This window comes from Oncorhynchus gorbuscha, linkage group LG03 (assembly GCF_021184085.1).
Source record: "Oncorhynchus gorbuscha isolate QuinsamMale2020 ecotype Even-year linkage group LG03, OgorEven_v1.0, whole genome shotgun sequence".
NCBI classification, from domain to species: Eukaryota; Metazoa; Chordata; class Actinopteri; order Salmoniformes; family Salmonidae; genus Oncorhynchus; species Oncorhynchus gorbuscha.
Genome location: NC_060175.1, coordinates 1,267,169 through 1,288,463, shown reverse-complemented (window position 1 = coordinate 1,288,463; position 21,295 = coordinate 1,267,169). Strand labels below are relative to the sequence as shown.

General features: G+C 45.9%; 1 pseudogene; it reads right to left on the bottom strand.

Annotated features, from left to right (window-relative positions):
* Positions 1 to 21,295, bottom strand: part of LOC124032162 — a 182,518-nt pseudogene that overhangs the window by 107,439 nt on the left and 53,784 nt on the right.

Genomic DNA, 21,295 nt, shown 5'->3' with positions numbered 1-21,295 from the left:
TAGGTTTGATGTGTTCACTATTATTCTACAATGTAGAAAATAGTAATAATAAAGAAAAACCCTTGAATGAGTTGGTGTGTCCAAACTTTTGACTGGTACTGTGTACTTGGCTGGGGAATTAGCCTGCTAGTTTATCAGGCTGGGTATTTTTTTCCTACAACTTTTCACATATAACACACATTACCTGCAGTGGTTGATGATTCTGACTGTGTCATCAAGGCAGTAACCCAGGTCAATATCAGAGGCCTCGATCACACATCCTTTTCATAGGAGTTGAGAGAGACTCTGGCAATAACAGAAAATGTGTCACAAGGGTACTTGTGTCACATGACACCTTTATTCTGAGTTCTTGCCTGACAAGCTGTGAAATATTAACTGAGCAGTGAATGACATTCTTTTTGGAGGTGGCCAAACCATTGCAGTCACATTGCTGGAAATGTTATGATACCCACCTTTGCTCCTTCTGGTAAGTCCCAGCATCAATGTATGACGATTAGTCTGGCACCCAACTGTGCAATTTGTCTAACAGAAAAAAAACAGGTCAACGATTGACGTCATCCCTTAATTATAACCAGTGTAGCTTGAGAAATAATGTAATATCTTTTGGAAACTAAGTCTATGCTTTACAGATGCAGACTGGCTGGCTCCAGATTGGATTATATTCAGGCCGTTGACGCCGTTACACTGCACAACCAAATATTTTGGTCCTGGGATGGGTTGGGTTTGTTGCTGCTAGTTAGTATACTGTTGTAGTCAGACATGAGTTAGTTAGTACCAACATAGCTGTATCCAATATTTATTTGAGCCCTAGACATGGGTTGCAGCTCGGTGGCTAATGTGACTTTTTCATCTAAATTACACTAACCAGTGCTCCCGCACAGTGGCTAACCGGGCTATCTGCATTGTGTCCCACCACCCACCAACCCCTCTTTTACGCTACTGCTACTCTCTGTTCATCATATAGTCACTTTAACCATATCTACATACTACCTCAATCAGCCTGACTAACCAGTGTCTGTATGTAGCCCCGCTACTTTTATAGCCTCTCTACTGTTCATCATAAGTCACTTTAACCATATCTACATACTACCTCAATCAGCCTGACTAACCAGTGTCTGTATATAGCCCCGCTACTTTTATAGCCTCTCTACTGTATATAACCTCTCTACTGTATATAACCTCTCGACTGTATATAGCCCCTCTACTGTATATAGCCTCTCTACTGTATATAACCTCTCTACTGTATATAACCTCTCTACTGTATATAACCTCTCTACTGTATATAAGCCTCTCTACTGTATATAGCCTCTCTACTGTATATAGCCTCTCTGTATATAACCTCTACTGTATATAGCCTCTCTACTGTACTGTATATAGCCTCTCTACTGTATATAGCCCCTCTACTGTATATAGCCCCTCTACTGTATATAGCCTCTCTACTGTATATAGCCTCTCTACTGTATATAGCCTCTACTGTATATAGCCTCTACTGTATATAGCCTCTCTACTGTATATAGCCTCTACTGTATATAGCCTCTACTGTATATAGCCTCTACTGTATATAGCCTCTACTGTATATAGCCTCTCTACTGTATATAGCCTCTCTACTGTATATAGCCTCTCTACTGTATATAGACTCTCTAATGTATATAGACTCTCTAATGTATATAGCCTCTCTAATGTATATAGCCTCTACTGTATATAGCCTCTCTACTGTATATAGCCTCTCTACTGTATATATCCTGTCTTTTTACTGTTGTTTTATTTCTTTACTTACCTATTGTTCACCTGATACCTTTTTTGCACTATTGGTTAGTGCCTGTAAGTAAGCATTTCACTGTAAGGTGCTCTCCCAGGCCCACCCATTGCTGCGCCCCTGCCCAGTCATGGAAAATCCATAGATTAGGGTCTAATTTATTTATTTAAATTGACCTGTTGTATTCAGCGCACGTGACAAATAAACTGATTTATAGTGGCAAGGAAATACAATGACATTGCATAGGCAAATAATTAGTAGGAAAAACTTTGTCATATTATTTTGTCAAATTTACTTTAAAGAGATAGCAATGTTGGCAATTAATTTTACTAGTAAACTTTGTCAAAAATAGCTAGCAATGCTAATATTAGCTAGCTAAAATATGGTGGTCCCGTATGTATTAAAATACTGACTAAAGTTATACTGCACCTATAGTCAATCTGGCGACAGACTTTTTCCTACTAATTCTTTGCTTTCTTTTGAAATGTTAGCATGTTTTCAAGCCAAATCCGTAGTGTGTTGAGGTAGGCTAACGTTAGCCAGCTAGTTAGCTAACTAATTTTACGGAACAAAAATATAAAACGCAACATGTAACGTGCTGGTCCCATGTTTCATGAGCTGAAATAAAAGACCTTGTCATTTTTTCCATATGCACAAAAAGCTTATTTCTCTCCCTTGCCAAGATAATCCATCCACCTGACAGGTGTGGCGTATCAAAAAGCTGATTAAACAGCATGATCATTACACAGGTGCACCTTGTGCTGGGGACAATAAAAGGCCACTCTAAAATGTGCAGTTTTGACAACACAATGCACACATGTCTCATGTTTTGTGGGAGATTGCAACATGCTGACTTCAGGAACGTCCACCAGAGCTGTTGCCAGAGAATAGAATGTTCATTTCTCTACCATAAACCACCTCCAACGTCGTTTTAGAGAATTTGTCAGTACGCCCAACCGGCCTCACAACCGCAGACCACGTGTAATCACGCCAGCCCAAGACCTCCACATCCGGCTTCACCTGCGGGATCGTCTGAGACCAGCCACCCGGACAGCTGATGAAACTGAGGAGTATTTCTGTCTATAATAAAGCTCTTTTGTGGGGAAAAAGATATTCTGATTGGCTGGACCTGGCTCCCCAGTGGATGGGACTGGCTCCAAAGTGGGTGGACCTATGCTCTCCCAAGACCACCCATTGCTGCGCCCCTGCCCAGCCATAGATTAGGGCCTCATTTATTTATTTAAATTGACTGATTTGCTTATTTGAACTTTAACTCAGTAAAATCTGTGAAAATTGCTACATGTTGCATTTCCATTTTGGTTCAGTATATGTAGCTAGATGATAGTGATCATCAAAATATACATTACCAGATACATAACCATCAATCTAAGCTCTAGCTACCAGCATACTCACCACCACTGGGGACCAACCAACTCCAAACACCTGTTCGGCACGGACGTGATCCTTAACGGCTACTTCCGGCGCCGACTGAGATGGCCGCCTCGCTTCGCGTTCCTAGGAAACTATGCAGTTTTTTGTTTTTTTACGTGTTATTTCTTACATTAGTACCCCAGGTCATCTTAGGTTTCATTACATACAGTCGAGAAGAACTACTGAATATAAGATCAGCGTCAACTCACCATCAGTACGACCAAGAATATGTTTTCCGACGCGATCCTGTGTTCTGCCTTACAAACAGGACAACGGAATGGATCGCATGCAGCGACCCAAGGAAACGACTCCGAAAAAGAGGGAAACGGCGGTGTTCTGGTCAGACTCGAAAAAGGGCACATCGCGCACCACTTCCCAGTATTCTTCTTGCCAATGTCCAGTCTCTCGACAACAAGGTTGATGAAATCCGAGCAAGGGTGGCATTCCAGAGGGATATCAGAGACTGCAACGTTCTCTGCTTTACGGAGACATGGCTTACTAGGAAAACGCTATCCAGGGCGGTACAGCCAACGGGTTTCTCCACGCATCGCGCCGACAGAAACAAACATCTCTCTGGTAAGAAGAGTGGAGGGGGCGTATGCCTCATGACTAACGGGACATGGTATGATGAAGGAAACATACAGGAACTCAAATCCTTCTGTTCACCTGATTTAGAATTCCTCACAATCAAATGTAGACCGCATTATCTTCCAAGAGAATTCTCTTCGATTATAATCACAGCCGTATATATCCCCCCAAGCAGACACATCGATGGCTCTGAACGAACTTTATTTAACTCTTTGCAAACTGGAAAACATTTATCCGGAGGCTGCATTCATTGTAGCTGGGGATTTTAACAAAGCCAATCTGAAAACAAAACTCCCTAAATTTTATCAGCATATCGATTGCGCAACCAGGGGTGGTAAAACCTTGGATCACTGTTACTCTAACTTCCGCGACGCATATAAGGCCCTGCCCCGCCCCCTTTCGGAAAAGCTGACCACGACTCCATTTTGCTGATCCCTGCCTACAGGCAGAAATTAAAACAAGAGGCTCCCACGCTGAGGTCTGTCCAACGCTGGTCAGACCAAGCTGACTCTACACTCCAAGACTGCTTCCATCACGTGGACTGGGACATGTTTCGTATTGCGTCAGATGGGAATATTGACGAATACGCTGATTCGGTGTGCGAGTTCATTAGAACGTGCGTCGAAGATGTCGTTCCCATAGCAACGATAAAAACATTCCCTAACCAGAAACCGTGGATTGATGGCAGCATTCGCGTGAAACTGAAAGCGCGAACCACTGCTTTTAATCAGGGCAAGGTGTCTGGCAACATGACTGAATACAAACAGTGCAGCTATTCCCTCCGTAAGGCTATCAAACAAGCTAAGCGTCAGTACAGAGACAAAGTGGAATCTCAATTCAATGGCTCAGACACAAGAGGCATGTGGCAGGGTCTACAGTCAATCACGGACTACAAGATGAAATCCAGCCCAGTCACGGACCAGGATGTCTTGCTCCCAGGCAGACTAAATAACTTTTTTGCCCGCTTTGAGGACAATACAGTGCCACTGACACGGCCTGCAACGGAAACATGCAGTCTCTCCTTCACTGCAGCCGAGGTGATTAAGACATTTAAACGTGTTAACCCTCGCAAGGCTGCAGGCCCAGACGGCATCCCCAGCCGCGCCCTCCGAGCATGCGCAGACCAGCTGGCCGGTGTGTTTACGGACATATTCAATCAATCCCTATACCAGTCTGCTGTTCCCACATGCTTCAAGAGGGCCACCATTGTTCCTGTTCCCAAGAAAGCTAAGGTAACTGAGCTAAACGACTACCGCCCCGTAGCACTCACTTCCGTCATCATGAAGTGCTTTGAGAGACTAGTCAGGACCATATCACCTCCACCCTACCTGACTCCCTAGACCCACTCCAATTTGCTTACCGCCCAAATAGGTCCACAGACGATGCAATCTCAACCACACTGCACACTGCCCTAACCCACCTGGACAAGAGGAATACCTATGTGAGAATGCTGTTCATCGACTACAGCTCGGCATTCAACACCATAGTACCCTCCAAGCTCGTCATCAAGCTCGAGACCCTGGGTCTCGACCCCGCCCTGTGCAACTGGGTACTGGACTTCCTGACGGGCCGCCCCCAGGTGGTGAGGGTAGGCAACAACATCTCCTCCCCGCTGATCCTCAACACGGGGGCCCAACAAGGGTGCGTTCTGAGCCCTCTCCTGTACTCCCTGTTCACCCAACTGCGTGGCCACGCACGCCTCCAACTCAATCATCAAGTTTGCGGACGACACAACAGTGGTACTTGATTACCAACAACGAAGACGGCCTACAGGGAGGAGGTGAGGGCCCTCGGAGTGTGGTGTCAGGAAAATAACCTCACACTCAACGTCAACAAAACTAAGGAGATGATTGTGGACTTCAGGAAACAGCAGAGGGAACACCCCCTATCCACATCGATGGAACAGTAGTGGAGAGGGTAGCTAGTTTTAAGTTCCTCGGCATACACATCACAGACAAACTGAATTGGTCCACTCACACTGACAGCACACTAAACCCAACGCAGCAGCGCCTATTCAACCTCAGGAGGCTGAAGAAATTCGGCTTGTCACCAAAAGCACTCACAAACTTCTACAGATGCAATCGAGAGCATCCTGGCGGGCTGTATCACCGCCTAAACGGCAACTGCTCCGCCCTCAACCGTAAGGCTCTCCAGAGGGTAGTGAGGACTGCAAACGCATCACCGGGGGCAAACTACCTGCCCTCCAGGACACCTACACCACCAGTTGTTACAGGAAGGCCATAAAGATCATCAAGGACATCAACCACCCGAACCACTGCCTGTTCACCCCGCTATCATCCAGAAGGCGAGGTCAGTACAGGTGCATCAAAGCTGGGACCGAGAGACTGAAAAACAGCTTCTATCTCAAGGCCATCAGACTGTTAAATAGCCACCACTAACATTGAGTGGCTGCTGCCAACACACTGTCATTGACACTGACCCAACTCCAGCCATTTAATAATGGGAATTGATGGGAAATGATGTAAATATATCACTAGCCACTTTAAACAATGCTACCTTATATAATGTTACTTACCCTACATTATTCATCTCATATACATATGTATATACTGTACTCTACAACATCGACTGCATCCTTATGTAACACATGTATCACTAGCCACTTTAACTATGCCACTTTGTTTACTTTGTCTACATACTCATCTCATATGTATATACTGTACTCGATACCATCTACTGTATGCTGCTCTGTACCATCACTCATTCATATATCCTTATGTACATGTTCCTTATCCCCTTACACTGTGTATAAGACAGTAGTTTTGGAATTGTTAGTTAGATTACTTGTTGGTTATCACTGCATTGTCGGAACTAGAAGCACAAGCATTTCGCTACACTCGCATTAACATCTGCTAACCATGTGTATGTGACAAATAAAATTTGATTTGATTTGATTTGATTTGATTTTAACGCGTTGACAAAAAAACTGAGCCCCATTCAATGAAGGGAAGCGGCCAGAGGGCTGATTTGTACACTGAGGTAAAAGGGGGCATTAATTGTTGACATAATTGTGATCCAAACTTAATTTACTCGTTGTGACACAGAGGTTCCAAACGCCGTTTTAGATGAGATTGACTTCATGACCAAAACTATCCTATTTACACGTTGTAGTCAAATTTGACACTAGAATAAATGTTTGACTCATACATCGATGCCACATAGACCATTTTTAAAGTGATTAGTTGTTTTTAGGGCAGTCGTTCTTTAAACATGTCAAACACTGTAAAGGAGAGGACTATGTAGAGAAGAGGGCTCCACTGGAAAGCACACGAAGGCAGAACACATCTTCCTGTCTCCACATGGAACCATTCTGAGGCTCCGACGTCCAATATTACATTCGGCATTTGCTTGATTCTAGATTATCACAGATTGGGATTTGGACCAAATCCAATAAACTCACCGACCTTCATCTGAATTCCACAAAAGCCCTGAGTTGGCATGTGGGTCTAAAAGTGGAACAGGACGTCAAATGGCAGGATGCCAACGACTGAAATATGACCTCCAAAACACTACTGCATATACGCCAGGTTGTTTGAAGTCCCAAATGACCCTATTCTCTTTATAGTGCACTACAGGGCCCTAGTGGAATAGGGTACCATGGGACGCAGACATTCTCATTCAGGTTCTATACGAAATTCCTGATCCACTGTGATCCAGAGAATGTCCCGTACTGTTTGATTTGTCTGTATAACAGACTGTTTAACATGCTTACAGTATTGTGGTATTAAGTCTATAGCAATACCATTAGGACAATATATCCTTCATTGATACAGTGATTCTGACACACGCACAGAACCAGTTGAGAATGGGCGATTGAGTGTGTGTGCATGCCTGTCTCTGAGTGTGTGTGTGTGTGTGTGTGTGTGTGTGTGTGTGTGTGTGTGTGTGTGTGTGTGTGTGTGTGTGTGTGTGTGTGTGTGTGTGTGTGTGTGTGTGTGTGTGTGTGTGTGTGTGTGTGTGTGTGTGTGTGTGTGTGTGTGTGTGTGTGTGTGTGTGTGTGTGTGTGTGTGTGTGTGTGTGTGTGTGTGTGTGTGTGTGTGTGTGTGTGTGTGTCTTGCCTGGTAAGAGTCTGCAGCACACTGGCTCTCCTGGTTGACCTCACACCTTTCTCCTCCTTTAGCAGCAGTGATACCAGCCAGACACCTGGTCTCCTTTAGGACATTCTGACAACACTGCTGCTGGGATATACTGGCGGAGAGAGAGAAAAAACATGTTGTATATTGCCAAAAGGAAAAGTAGAATTAGATATTATATTCTGCTTTAAATGGAGTGATTAAAGAACTACCGACTTCCATATCACACTAAACTCAACCGTATACTACACTTCCATATCATACTAAACCCAACTGTATACTACACTTCCATATCATACTAAACCCAACTGTATACTACACTTCCATATCATACTAAACCCAACTGTATACTACACTTCCATATCATACTAAACCCAACTGTATACTACAGACTTCCATATCACACTAAACCCAACTGTATACTACACTTCCATATCACACTAAACCCAACTGTATACTACAGACTTCCATATCACACTAAACCCAACCGTATACTACACTTCCATATCACACTAAACCCAACCGTATACTACACTTCCATATCATACTAAACCCAACTGTATACTACACTTCCATATCATACTAAACCCAACTGTATACTACACTTCCATATCATACTAAACCCAACTGTATACTACAGACTTCCATATCACACTAAACCCAACTGTATACTACACTTCCATATCACACTAAACCCAACCGTATACTACACTTCCATATCATACTAAACCCAACTGTATACTACACTTCCATATCATACTAAACCCAACTGTATACTACACTTCCATATCATACTAAACCCAACTGTATACTACACTTCCATATCACACTAAACCCAACTGTATACTACACTTCCATATCATACTAAACCCAACTGTATACTACACTTCCATTTCACACTAAACCCAACCGTATACTACCGACTTCCATATCATACTAAACCCAACCGTATACTACCGACTTCCATATCATACTAAACCCAACTGTATACTACCGACTTCCATATCACACTAAACCCAACTGTATACTACACTTCCATATCATACTAAACCCAACCGTATACTACAGACTTCCATATCATACTAAACCCAACTGTATACTACACTTCCATATCATACTAAACCCAACCGTATACTACAGACTTCCATATCACACTAAACCCAACTGTATACTACACTTCCATATCACACTAAACCCAACCGTATACTACCGACTTCCATATCATACTAAACCCAACTGTATACTACAGACTTCCATATCACACTAAACCCAACTGTATACTACACTTCCATATCACACTAAACCCAACCGTATACTACCGACTTCCATATCATACTAAACCCAACTGTATACTACACTTCCATATCATACTAAACCCAACCGTATACTACCGACTTCCATATCACACTAAACCCAACTGTATACTACAGACTTCCATATCACACTAAACCCAACTGTATACTACAGACTTCCATATCACACTAAACCCAACCGTATACTAGACTTCCATATCACACTAAACCCAACTGTATACTACAGACTTCCATATCACACTAAACCCAACCGTATACTACAGACTTCCATATCACACTAAACCCAACCGTATACTACAGACTTCCATATCACACTAAACCCAACCGTATACTACAGACTTCCATATCATACTAAACCCAACTGTATACTACACTTCCATATCACACTAAACCCAACCGTATACTACAGACTTCCATATCACACTAAACCCAACCGTATACTACAGACTTCCATATCACACTAAACCCAACCGTATACTACAGACTTCCATATCATACTAAACCCAACCGTATACTACAGACTTCCATATCACACTAAACCCAACTGTATACTACCGACTTCCATATCATACTAAACCCAACTGTATACTACACTTCCATATCACACTAAACCCAACCGTATACTACCGACTTCCATATCATACTAAACCCAACTGTATACTACACTTCCATATCATACTAAACCCAACCGTATACTAGACTTCCATATCACATAAACCCAACACTACAGACTTCCATATCACACTAAACCCAACTGTATACTACAGACTTCCATATCACACTAAACCCAACCGTATACTAGACTTCCATATCACACTAAACCCAACTGTATACTACAGACTTCCATATCACTAAACCCAACTAAGACTTCCATTTCACACTAAACCCAACCGTATACTACAGACTTCCATATCACACTAAACCCAACCGTATACTACAGACTTCCATATCACACTAAACCCAACCGTATACTACAGACTTCCATATCACACTAAACCCAACCGTATACTACAGACTTCCATATCACACTAAACCCAACCGTATACTACAGACTTCCATATCACACTAAACCCAACCGTATACTACAGACTTCCATATCACACTAAACCCAACCGTATACTACAGACTTCCATATCACACTAAACCCAACTGTATACTACAGACTTCCATATCACACTAAACCCAACTGTATACTACAGACTTCCATATCACACTAAACCCAACCGTATACTACAGACTTCCATATCACACTAAACCCAACTGTATACTACAGACTTCCATATCACACTAAACCCAACTGTATACTACAGACTTCCATATCACACTAAACCCAACCGTATACTACAGACTTCCATATCACACTAAACCCAACTGTATACTACAGACTTCCATATCTAAACCCAACTGTATACTACAGACTTCCCCTAAACCCAACTGTATACTACAGACTTCCATATCACACTAAACCCAACCGTATACTACAGACTTCCATATCACACTAAACCCAACCGTATACTACAGACTTCCATATCACACTAAACCCAACCAACTACAGACTTCCATATCACACTAAACCCAACCGTATACTACAGACTTCCATATCACACTAAACCCAACCGTATACTACAGACTTCCATATCATACTAAACCCAACTGTATACTACAGACTTCCATATCACACTAAACCCAACCGTATACTACAGACTTCCATATCACACTAAACCCAACTGTATACTACAGACTTCCATATCACACTAAACCCAACTGTATACTACAGACTTCCATATCATACTAAACCCAACTGTATACTACAGACTTCCATATCACACTAAACCCAACTGTATACTACAGACTTCCATATCACACTAAACCCAACTGTATACTACAGACTTCCATATCACACTAAACCCAACCGTATACTACAGACTTCCATATCACACTAAACCCAACTGTATACTACAGACTTCCATATCACACTAAACCCAACTGTATACTACAGACTTCCATATCACACTAAACCCAACTGTATACTACAGACTTCCATATCACACTAAACCCAACTGTATACTACAGACTTCCATATCACACTAAACCCAACCGTATACTACAGACTTCCATATCACACTAAACCCAACTGTATACTACAGACTTCCATATCACACTAAACCCAACTGTATACTACAGACTTCCATATCACACTAAACCCAACTGTATACTACAGACTTCCATATCACACTAAACCCAACCGTATACTACAGACTTCCATATCACACTAAACCCAACCGTATACTACAGACTTCCATATCACACTAAACCCAACCGTATACTACAGACTTCCATATCACACTAAACCCAACTGTATACTACAGACTTCCATATCACACTAAACCCAACTGTATACTACAGACTTCCATATCATACTAAACCCAACTGTATACTACAGACTTCCATATCACACTAAACCCAACCGTATACTACAGACTTCCATATCACACTAAACCCAACTGTATACTACAGACTTCCATATCACACTAAACCCAACTGTATACTACAGACTTCCATATCATACTAAACCCAACTGTATACTACAGACTTCCATATCACACTAAACCCAACTGTATACTACAGACTTCCATATCACACTAAACCCAACTGTATACTACAGACTTCCATATCACACTAAACCCAACCGTATACTACAGACTTCCATATCACACTAAACCCAACTGTATACTACAGACTTCCATATCACACTAAACCCAACTGTATACTACAGACTTCCATATCACACTAAACCCAACCGTATACTACAGACTTTCATATCACACTAAACCCAACTGTATACTACAGACTTCCATATCACACTAAACCCAACCGTATACTACAGACTTCCAAACTAAACCCAACTGTATACTACAGACTTCCATATCACACTAAACCCAACCGTATACTACAGACTTCCATTTCACACTAAACCCAACTGTATACTACAGACTTCCATATCACACTAAACCCAACCGTATACTACAGACTTCCATATCACACTAAACCCAACCATATACTACAGACTTCCATATCACACATTTTACATTAACATTTTAGTCACTTAGCAGATGCTCTCATCAATAGCAACTTACAGTTAGTCTATTCATCTTAAGAGAGCTAGGTGGGACAAACACATATCATAGTAAGTACATTTTTTCCTGAATAAAGTAGCTTCCAGAGAAGTCAGAGCTTGTAAGGGGGAGAAAAAGTAAAGTGTTAATTCACAAAAGTTGTGAGGGGGGGGGGGTGCTGTGGGACTATTTAAAATACTTTTTGAAGGGGTAGGGTTTCAGAAGATTTCGGAAGATGGGCAGGAATTCTGCTGTCCTAGCCTCAGGGAGAAGCTGGTTCCAACATTGGGGTGGCAGGACAGAGAAGGGCTTGGACTGGGCTGAGCGGGAACTGCCAAGAGACCAGAGGTGACAGAACGGAGTGCTCGGGTTGGGATGTAGGGTTTGAGCATAGCCTGAAAGTAGGGAGGGGCAGTTCCTCTTGCTGCTATGATGGCAATTACCATGGTCTTACAGTAGATGTGAGCTTTGACTGGAAACCAGTGGAGTGTGCAGAGGAGCGGGGTGACATGGGAGAATTTGGGAGGCGGGCTGAAGGCTGAAAAAAGTAGTTTAGTGTCAATGGCATAGCAATGGTAGGAGAGACCATGTAAGGATATGACTTGGGGTATAGAGAGAAGAGGAGAGGGCCTAGAACCAAGCCCTGGGGGACACCAGTAGTGAGAGTACAGACACAGATCCTCTCCATATCACCTGGTCTGAGCGGCCTGCCAGGTAGGATTCAATCCAAAAGTGTGGAGAGCCTGAGACGCCTCGCACTGAGAGGGTGGAAAGGAGGATCTGATAGAGCCTGAGACGCCTCGCACTGAGAGGGTGGAAAGGACGATCTGATAGAGCCTGAGACGCCTCGCCCTGAGAGGGTGGAAAGGAGGATCTGATAGAGCCTGAGACGCCTCGCCCTGAGAGGGTGGAAAGGAGGATCTGAGTGGCCCTGAGAGGGTGGAGAGGAGGATCTGATAGAGCCTGAGACACCCAGCCCTGAGAGGGTGGAAAGGAGGATCTGATAGAGCCTGAGACGCCCAGCCCTGAGAGGGTGGAAAGGAAGATCTGATAGAGCCTGAGACACCCAGCCCTGAGATGGTGGAAAGGAGGATCTGATAGAGCCTGAGACGCCCAGCCCTGAGAGGGTGGAAAGGAGGATCTGATAGAGCCTGAGACGCCCAGCCCTGAGAGGGTGGAGAGGAGGATCTGATAGAGCCTGAGACGCCTAGCTCTGAGAGGGTGGAAAGGAGGATCTGATAGAGCCTGAGACGCCCAGCCCTGAGAGGGTGGAGAGGAGGATCTGATAGAGCCTGAGACGCCCAGCCCTGAGAGGGTGGAAAGGAGGATCTGATAGAGCCTGAGACGCCCAGCTAACATCATATTACACTAGGCCCTGGTGGTGCAGACTAACATCATATTACACTAGGCCCTGGTGGTGCAGACTAACATCATAATACACTAGGCCCTGGTGGTGCAGACTAACATCATATTACACTAGGCCCTGGTGGTGCAGACTAACATCATATTACACTAGACCCTGGTGGTGCAGAATAACATCATATTACACTAGACCCTGGTGGTGCAGACTAACATCATATTACACTAGACCCTGGTGGTGCAGAATAACATCATATTACACTAGGCCCTGGTGCAGAATAACATCATATTACACTAGACCCTGGTGGTGCAGAATAACATCATATTACACTAGGCCCTGGTGCAGAATAACAACATATCAGACTCGGCCCTGGTGGTGCAGAATAACATATTACACTAGACCCTGGTGCAGACTAACATCATATTACACTAGACTCACAGAACAGGGCTCCGGGCAGCCGAGCGGAAATGGAGGAAAACTCGCCTCCCTGCGGACCTGGCATCCTTTCACTCCCTCCTTTCTACATTTTCCTCCTCTGTCTCTGCTGCTAAAGCCACTTTCTACCACTCTAAATTCCAAGCATCTGCCTCTAACCCTAGGAAGCTCTTTGCCACCTTCTCCTCCCTCCTGAATCCCCCCCCCCTCCTCCCTCTCTGCAGATGACTTCGTCAACCATTTTGAAAAGAAGGTCGACGACATCCGATCCTCGTTTGCTAAGTCAAACGACATCGCTGGTTCTGCTCACACTGCCCTACCCTGTGCTCTGACCTCTTTCTCCCCTCTCTCTCCAGATGAAATCTCGCGTCTTGTGACGGCCGGCCACCCAACAAACTGCCCGCTTGACCCTATCCCCTCCTCTCTTCTCCAGACCATTTCCGGAGACCTTCTCCCTTACCTCACCTCGCTCATCAACTCATCCCTGACCGCTGGCTACGTCCCTTCCGTCTTCAAGAGAGCGAGAGTTGCACCCCTTCTGAAAAAACCTACACTCGATCCCTCCGATGTCAACAACTACAGACCAGTATCCCTTCTTTCTTTTCTCTCCAAAACTCTTGAACGTGCCGTCCTTGGCCAGCTCTCCCGCTATCTCTCTCTGAATGACCTTCTTGATCCAAATCAGTCAGGTTTCAAGACTAGTCATTCAACTGAGACTGCTCTCCTCTGTATCACAGAGGCGCTCCGCACTGCTAAAGCTAACTCTCTCTCCTCTGCTCTCATCCTTCTAGATCTATCGGCTGCCTTCGATACTGTGAACCATCAGATCCTCCTCTCCACCCTCTCCGAGTTGGGCATCTCCGGCGCGGCCCACGCTTGGATTGCGTCCTACCTGACAGGTCGCTCCTACCAGGTGGCGTGGCGAGAATCTGTCTCCTCACCACGCGCTCTCACCACTGGTGTCCCCCAGGGCTCTGTTCTAGGCCCTCTCCTATTTTCGCTATACACCAAGTCACTTGGCTCTGTCATAACCTCACATGGTCTCTCCTATCATTGCTATGCAGACGACACACAATTAATCTTCTCCTTTCCCCCTTCTGATGACCAGGTGGCGAATCGCATCTCTGCATGTCTGGCAGACATATCAGTGTGGATGACGGATCACCACCTCAAGCTGAACCTCAGCAAGACGGAGCTGCTCTTCCTCCCGGGGAAGGACTGCCCGTTCCACGATCTCGCCATCACGGTTGACAACTCCATTGTGTCCTCCTCCCAGAGCGCTAAGAACCTTGGCGTGATCCTGGACAACACCCTGTCGTTCTCAACTAACATCAAGGCGGTGGCCCGTTCCTGTAGGTTCACGCTCTACAACATCCGCAGAGTACGACCCTGCCTCACACAGGAAGCGGCGCAGGTCCTAATCCAGGCACTTGTCATCTCCCGTCTGGATTACTGCAACTCGCTGTTGGCTGGGCTCCCTGCCTGTGCCATTAAACCCTACAACACATCCAGAACGCCGCAGCCCGTCTGGTGTTCAACCTTCCCAAGTTCTCTCACGTCACCCCGCTCCTCCACTCTCTCCACTGGCTTCCAGTTGAAGCTCGCATCCGCTACAAGACCATGGTGCTTGCCTACGGAGCTGTGAGGGGAATGGCACCTCAGTACCTCCAGGCTCTGATCAGGCCCTACACCCAAACAAGGGCACTGCGTTCATCCACCTCTGGCCTGCTCGCCTCCCTACCACTGAGGAAGTACAGTTCCCGCTCAGCCCAGTCAAAACTGTTCGCTGCTCTGGCCCCCCAATGGTGGAACAAACTCCCTCATGACGCCAGGACCGCGGAGTCAATCACCACCTTCCGGAGACACCTGAAACCCCACCTCTTTAAGGAATACCTAGGATAGGATAAGTAATCCCTCTCACCCCCCCTTTAAGATTTAGATGCACTATTGTAAAGTGACTGTTCCACTGGATGTCATAAGGTGAATGCACCAATTTGTAAGTCGCTCTGGATAAGAGCGTCTGCTAAATGACTTAAATGTAAATGTAAATGTAGACCCTGGTGGTGCAGACTAACATCATATTACACTAGACCCTGGTGGTGCAGACAAACATCATATGACACTTGGCCCTGGTGGTGCAGACTAACATCATATTACACTAGGCCCTGGTGGTGCAGACTAACATCATATTACACTAGGCCCTGGTGGTGCAGACTAACATCATATTACACTAGGCCCTGGTGGTGCAGACTAACATCATATTACACTAGGCCCTGGTGGTGCAGACTAACATCATATTACACTAGGCCCTGGTGGTGCAGACTAACATCATATTACACTAGGCCCTGGTGGTGCAGAATAACATCATATTACACTAGGCCCTGGTGGTGCAGACTAACATCATATTACACTAGGCCCTGGTGCAGAATAACAACATATCAGACTCGGCCCTGGTGGTGCAGAATAACATATTACACTAGACCCTGGTGCAGACTAACATCATATTACACTAGGCCCTGGTGGTGCAGACTAACATAATATTACACTAGGCCCTGGTGGTGCAGACTAACCTGCAGACAGAGTGTTTATCGTCCTTCAACAACGGCATGTTGTTACAGTGTTGGTTCTCTGATGCCCATCTCTGGCCCACCTCACAGCAGCTCTCCACCTCGTGGAGAGAAGACGGACCAGGACCAGCTGGAGATACAGGGGCATTAACACACATAGTACACATGATACACACGCATGCACACAACTTCTTAACCACATCTTTAGAAAGAAAGAGATTCCCTTTTATTTTTTCCCCAGTTTCGTGGTATCCAAATGGTAGTTACAGTCTTGTCTCATCGCTGCAACTCCCGTACGGACTCGGGAGAGACGAAGGTCGAGAGCTGTGGGTCCTCCGAAACACGACCCAACCAAGCCGCATTGCTTCTTGACACAATGCCCATCCAACCCGGAAGCCAGCCGCACCAATGTGTCAGAGGAAACACCGTACACCTGGCGACCTGGTCAGCGTGCACTGCACCCGGCCCGCCACAGAACTCGCTCGTGCGAGATGAGACAAGGATACCCCTGCCGGCCAAACCCTCCCTAACCCGGACGACGCTGGGCCAATTGTGCACCGCCCCATGGGCCTCCCGGTCGCAGCCGGCTGTGACAGAGCTTGGACTCGAACCCAGAATCTCTAGTGGCACAGCTAGCACTGCGATGCAGTGCCTTAGACCACTGCGGCTAGAAAGATATACATTACACATCACATGGATACAATAGACAAACACAGCAAAATACAAATACAGAGCAGACACACCTGGACCAGACACACAGCTGCCTCAACAGAAACACATGGACCAGACACACAGCTGCCTCAACAGAAACACCTGGACCAAACACACAGCTGCCTCAACAGAAACACCTGGACCAGACACACAGCTGCCTCAACAGAAACACCTGGACCAGACACACAGCTGCCTCAACAGAAACACCTGGACCAAACACACAGCTGCCTCAACAGAAACACCTGGACCAGACACACAGCTGCCTCAACAGAAACACCTGGACCAGACACACAGCTGCCTCAACAGAAACACCTGGACCAAACACACAGCTGCCTCAACAGAAACACCTGGACCAGACACACAGCTGCCTCAACAGAAACACCTGGACCAAACACACAGCTGCCTCAACAGAAACACCTGGACCAAACACACAGCTGCCTCAACAGAAACACCTGGACCAGACACACAGCTGCCTCAACAGAAACACCTGGACCAGACACACAGCTGCCTCAACAGAAACACCTGGACCAGACACACAGCTGCCTCAACAGAAACACCTGGACCAGACACACAGAGCAGACAACAGAAACACCTGGACCAGACACACAGCTGCCTCAACAGAAACACCTGGACCAGACACACAGCTGCCTCAACAGAAACACCTGGACCAGACACACAGAGCAGACAACAGAAACACCTGGACCAGACACACAGCTGCCTCAACAGAAACACCTGGACCAGACACACAGCTGCCTCAACAGACACACCTGGACCAGACACACAGCTGCCTCAACAGAAACACCTGGACCAGACACACAGCTGCCTCAACAGAAACACCTGGACCAGACACACAGAGCAGACAACAGACACACCTGGACCAGACACACAGCTGCCTCAACAGAAACACCTGGACCAGACACACAGATGCCTCAACAGAAACACCTGGACCAGACACACAGCTGCCTCAACAGAAACACCTGGACCAGACACACAGCTGCCTCAACAGAAACACCTGGATCTTTGTCCACATGATGAACCTGGCCACTCATCTAACTTTAAAACTATGGCGCTTTCAACCCACTCAGCTTCCAGATACTAAACAATAAAGAACGTCCAGGTTCAGTCAAGAACGTCCAGGTTCAGTCAAGTGTTTTACTCACCCTCCTGAGTTTTTGGGAGAAAGACTGGAACATATCCCCTCTCCTCCTCCTCCTTCTCATGCTCCTCCGCATCATTGTTCTGCAGGTTGAATAGTGTCTGGGACTGCTTATGGAGAGGCTCACTTCCGTGGTGACCTAGATCAGCTGATACCCTGAGAGAAGGCTGGCTGGTTGGGCTGAATCTCACCCTGGGAGGAGTATGTTGCTGCTCTGGGTCCTTGGGAGCTGGGTGATGGGGATCAGGGTGTCTGGTCAGGGTATAGTGATCAGGCTGTCTGTGGGTTGTGTGGTGGTTCAGCACTCTGGGAGTTGTAGTTCTGACTGCATAGGGGTCAGGCTTCCTGGTCAGGGTATGGTGATCAGGCTGTCTGTGGGTTGTGTGGTGGTTCAGCTCTCTGGGAGTTGTAGTTCTGACTGCATAGGGGTCAGGCTTCCTGGTCAGGGTATGGTGATCAGGCTGTCTGTTGAGGCTGTGGTGCTCAGCTTGTCTTGGGATTGTAGTTCTGTCAGTGTTGACATCAAGCTCTCTTGGAGTTGAAGTTTTGACTGTGTGGTGGTCAGGCAGTCTGGGATATATAGGTCTGTCTGTGTGGACCTCATACTCCTTGGGGGTTGTGTAGTGGTCAGGCTTCCTGGTCAAGGTGTGGTGGTCAGGCAATCTGGGAAATGTAGTTCTATCTGTGTTGTGGTCAAGCAGTCTGGGAGACGTAGTTCTGTCTGTGACGACCTCATACTCCCTAGAGGTAGTATTGTGAGGCGTAGGCTTCTGGGTCAGGGTGTGTTGGTGAGGCTTCCTGTGGGTGATGTGGTCCCGATTCCTTCTGGGGGATGTAGTACTGTGTTCTACTGAAGTGTTGTCCTGGTGACTTCCAGGTTCTCTGACACCTGCATCCTTCACATGGTTGCTAGGGGTATTCTTCTCTCTCTCCTCCTCTCCTCCTCTCCTCCTCTGTTTATCCAAATCTCCATCATAAGACACGTCTCTCCACCCAGGTCCTGTGGTATTCTTCAATGAATCTACTCTCTCCTCCTCTTCCTCCTGCTCCTCCTCCATCCCTCTATCCCAGATCTCCAGTGCGTCCCCAGCACTGGCCCTTTGAGAGTGAGGGTAAATCTGGCTCTCTGAGAGTCTGTTCCAGTTCGAGGTGGTGTCCTGGTGGCTGGAGCTGGTACTGCGGGAGGTGGTCTCTACTGTGGTGTCTTCAAGCTGGCTAGAAGTGGTCTGTTCTCCTGTCACTGGGCTGTCAGTAACTGGGCTGCCTGTCTCTCCGAACCCATCTGTGGTGGCCTTGTAAAGTCCAAATGTCATCAACCTGTCTGTTTTCTTTAGCTTGTCTGTCAGCTTCACCCTACCTATATGCTGAGATCTGTCTGTCTCTGTAGATCTGTCTGTCTGCCCTAGCCTGTCTCTCAGTCCTACTCTGTCTGTAACCATAGTGTCTGTGGTTGGCTCATGGACTCCATAGATCTCCCTCAGCTCCTGCCTATCTCTACTATCATATTCCTTGTTACCATAGCCGTTATCAGCCCAATCATAAGGCTTATCGTAGCTCTTACTATTACCCCTGTCGTGGCGCGGCTGTGTAGCCCCTGTCCCAGGGTAGGAGACAGAGATGACAGAGGAGGACGGTGTAGGGTAGGCCAGGTCATTCACAGGTGGTTCTGATGCGTCTGTAGTAGGGTAGTCATAGTCCCCATCCTCAGTCATGTGGTCTGGTTTGAACAGGGGCAGGTGGTCCGAGGGAATAGGGGCATCGATCGGGAACGGGGGGAGGTGTGGGCTGTTGGATGGTGGTAGTTGTGGCCCGTTGAAAGGGTATGGAGGACGGTTGTAGGGGGGTAATCCTATAGGCTGTGTGTTAAAGGGGGGTTTAGCATCTCTCTCCGTCTCTCTCAGTTTGTCCTGTGTGAGGTAGGGATGGATAGGGGGATATGTAGGGTGACCCTCCTGTATGGTGGCCAGCATAGGTTTGTGGGGGTCACTGGGGTTGCTGGGATTACAGCCTGGGACAGGGTAGCACATCAGCTGACCTCCGTCGGACGGACAGTGGCACGCCTGGAGGGAGCATCGTTAGAACCTTGTTACAACATTACTAGAACACCTGGTGAAACATCGTTAGAACCTTGTTACTACATTAGATGTTACAACATTACTAGAACACCTGGTGAAACATCATTAGAACCTTGTTAAAACATTAGATGTTACAACATTACTAGAACACCTGGTGAAACATCATTAGAACCTTGTTATAATAATAATAATAATATATGCTATTTAGCAGACGCTTTTATCCAAAGCGACTTACAGTCATGTGTGCATACATTCTATGTATGGGTGGTCCCGGGATCGAACCCACTTGTTAAAACATTAGATGTTACAACATTACTAGAACACCTGGTGAAACATCGTTAGAACCTTGTTAAAACATTAGATGTTACAACATTACTAGAACACCTGGTGAAACATCATTAGAACCTTGTGATGACATTCATATGATGTTTAAGTTTGTTACACAGGACGTCCCCTTAATGTAGTAAGAATGTTGGCAGAACACCTGGTCTTAATTCATTAAAAAGGTCCCCAGAACATTTCAATTAAGTAATGGGAGTAGCCTGGCATGTGGCAAGAATAGTCTTGTGATATTCATAGGTTACATAATGTTCCACAATTTCCTTGAGAGGTTTCAAAAATGTGATTGGAGTCCACCTGTGGTAAATTCAATTGATTGGACATGATTTTGGCAAGGCACACACCTGTCTATAT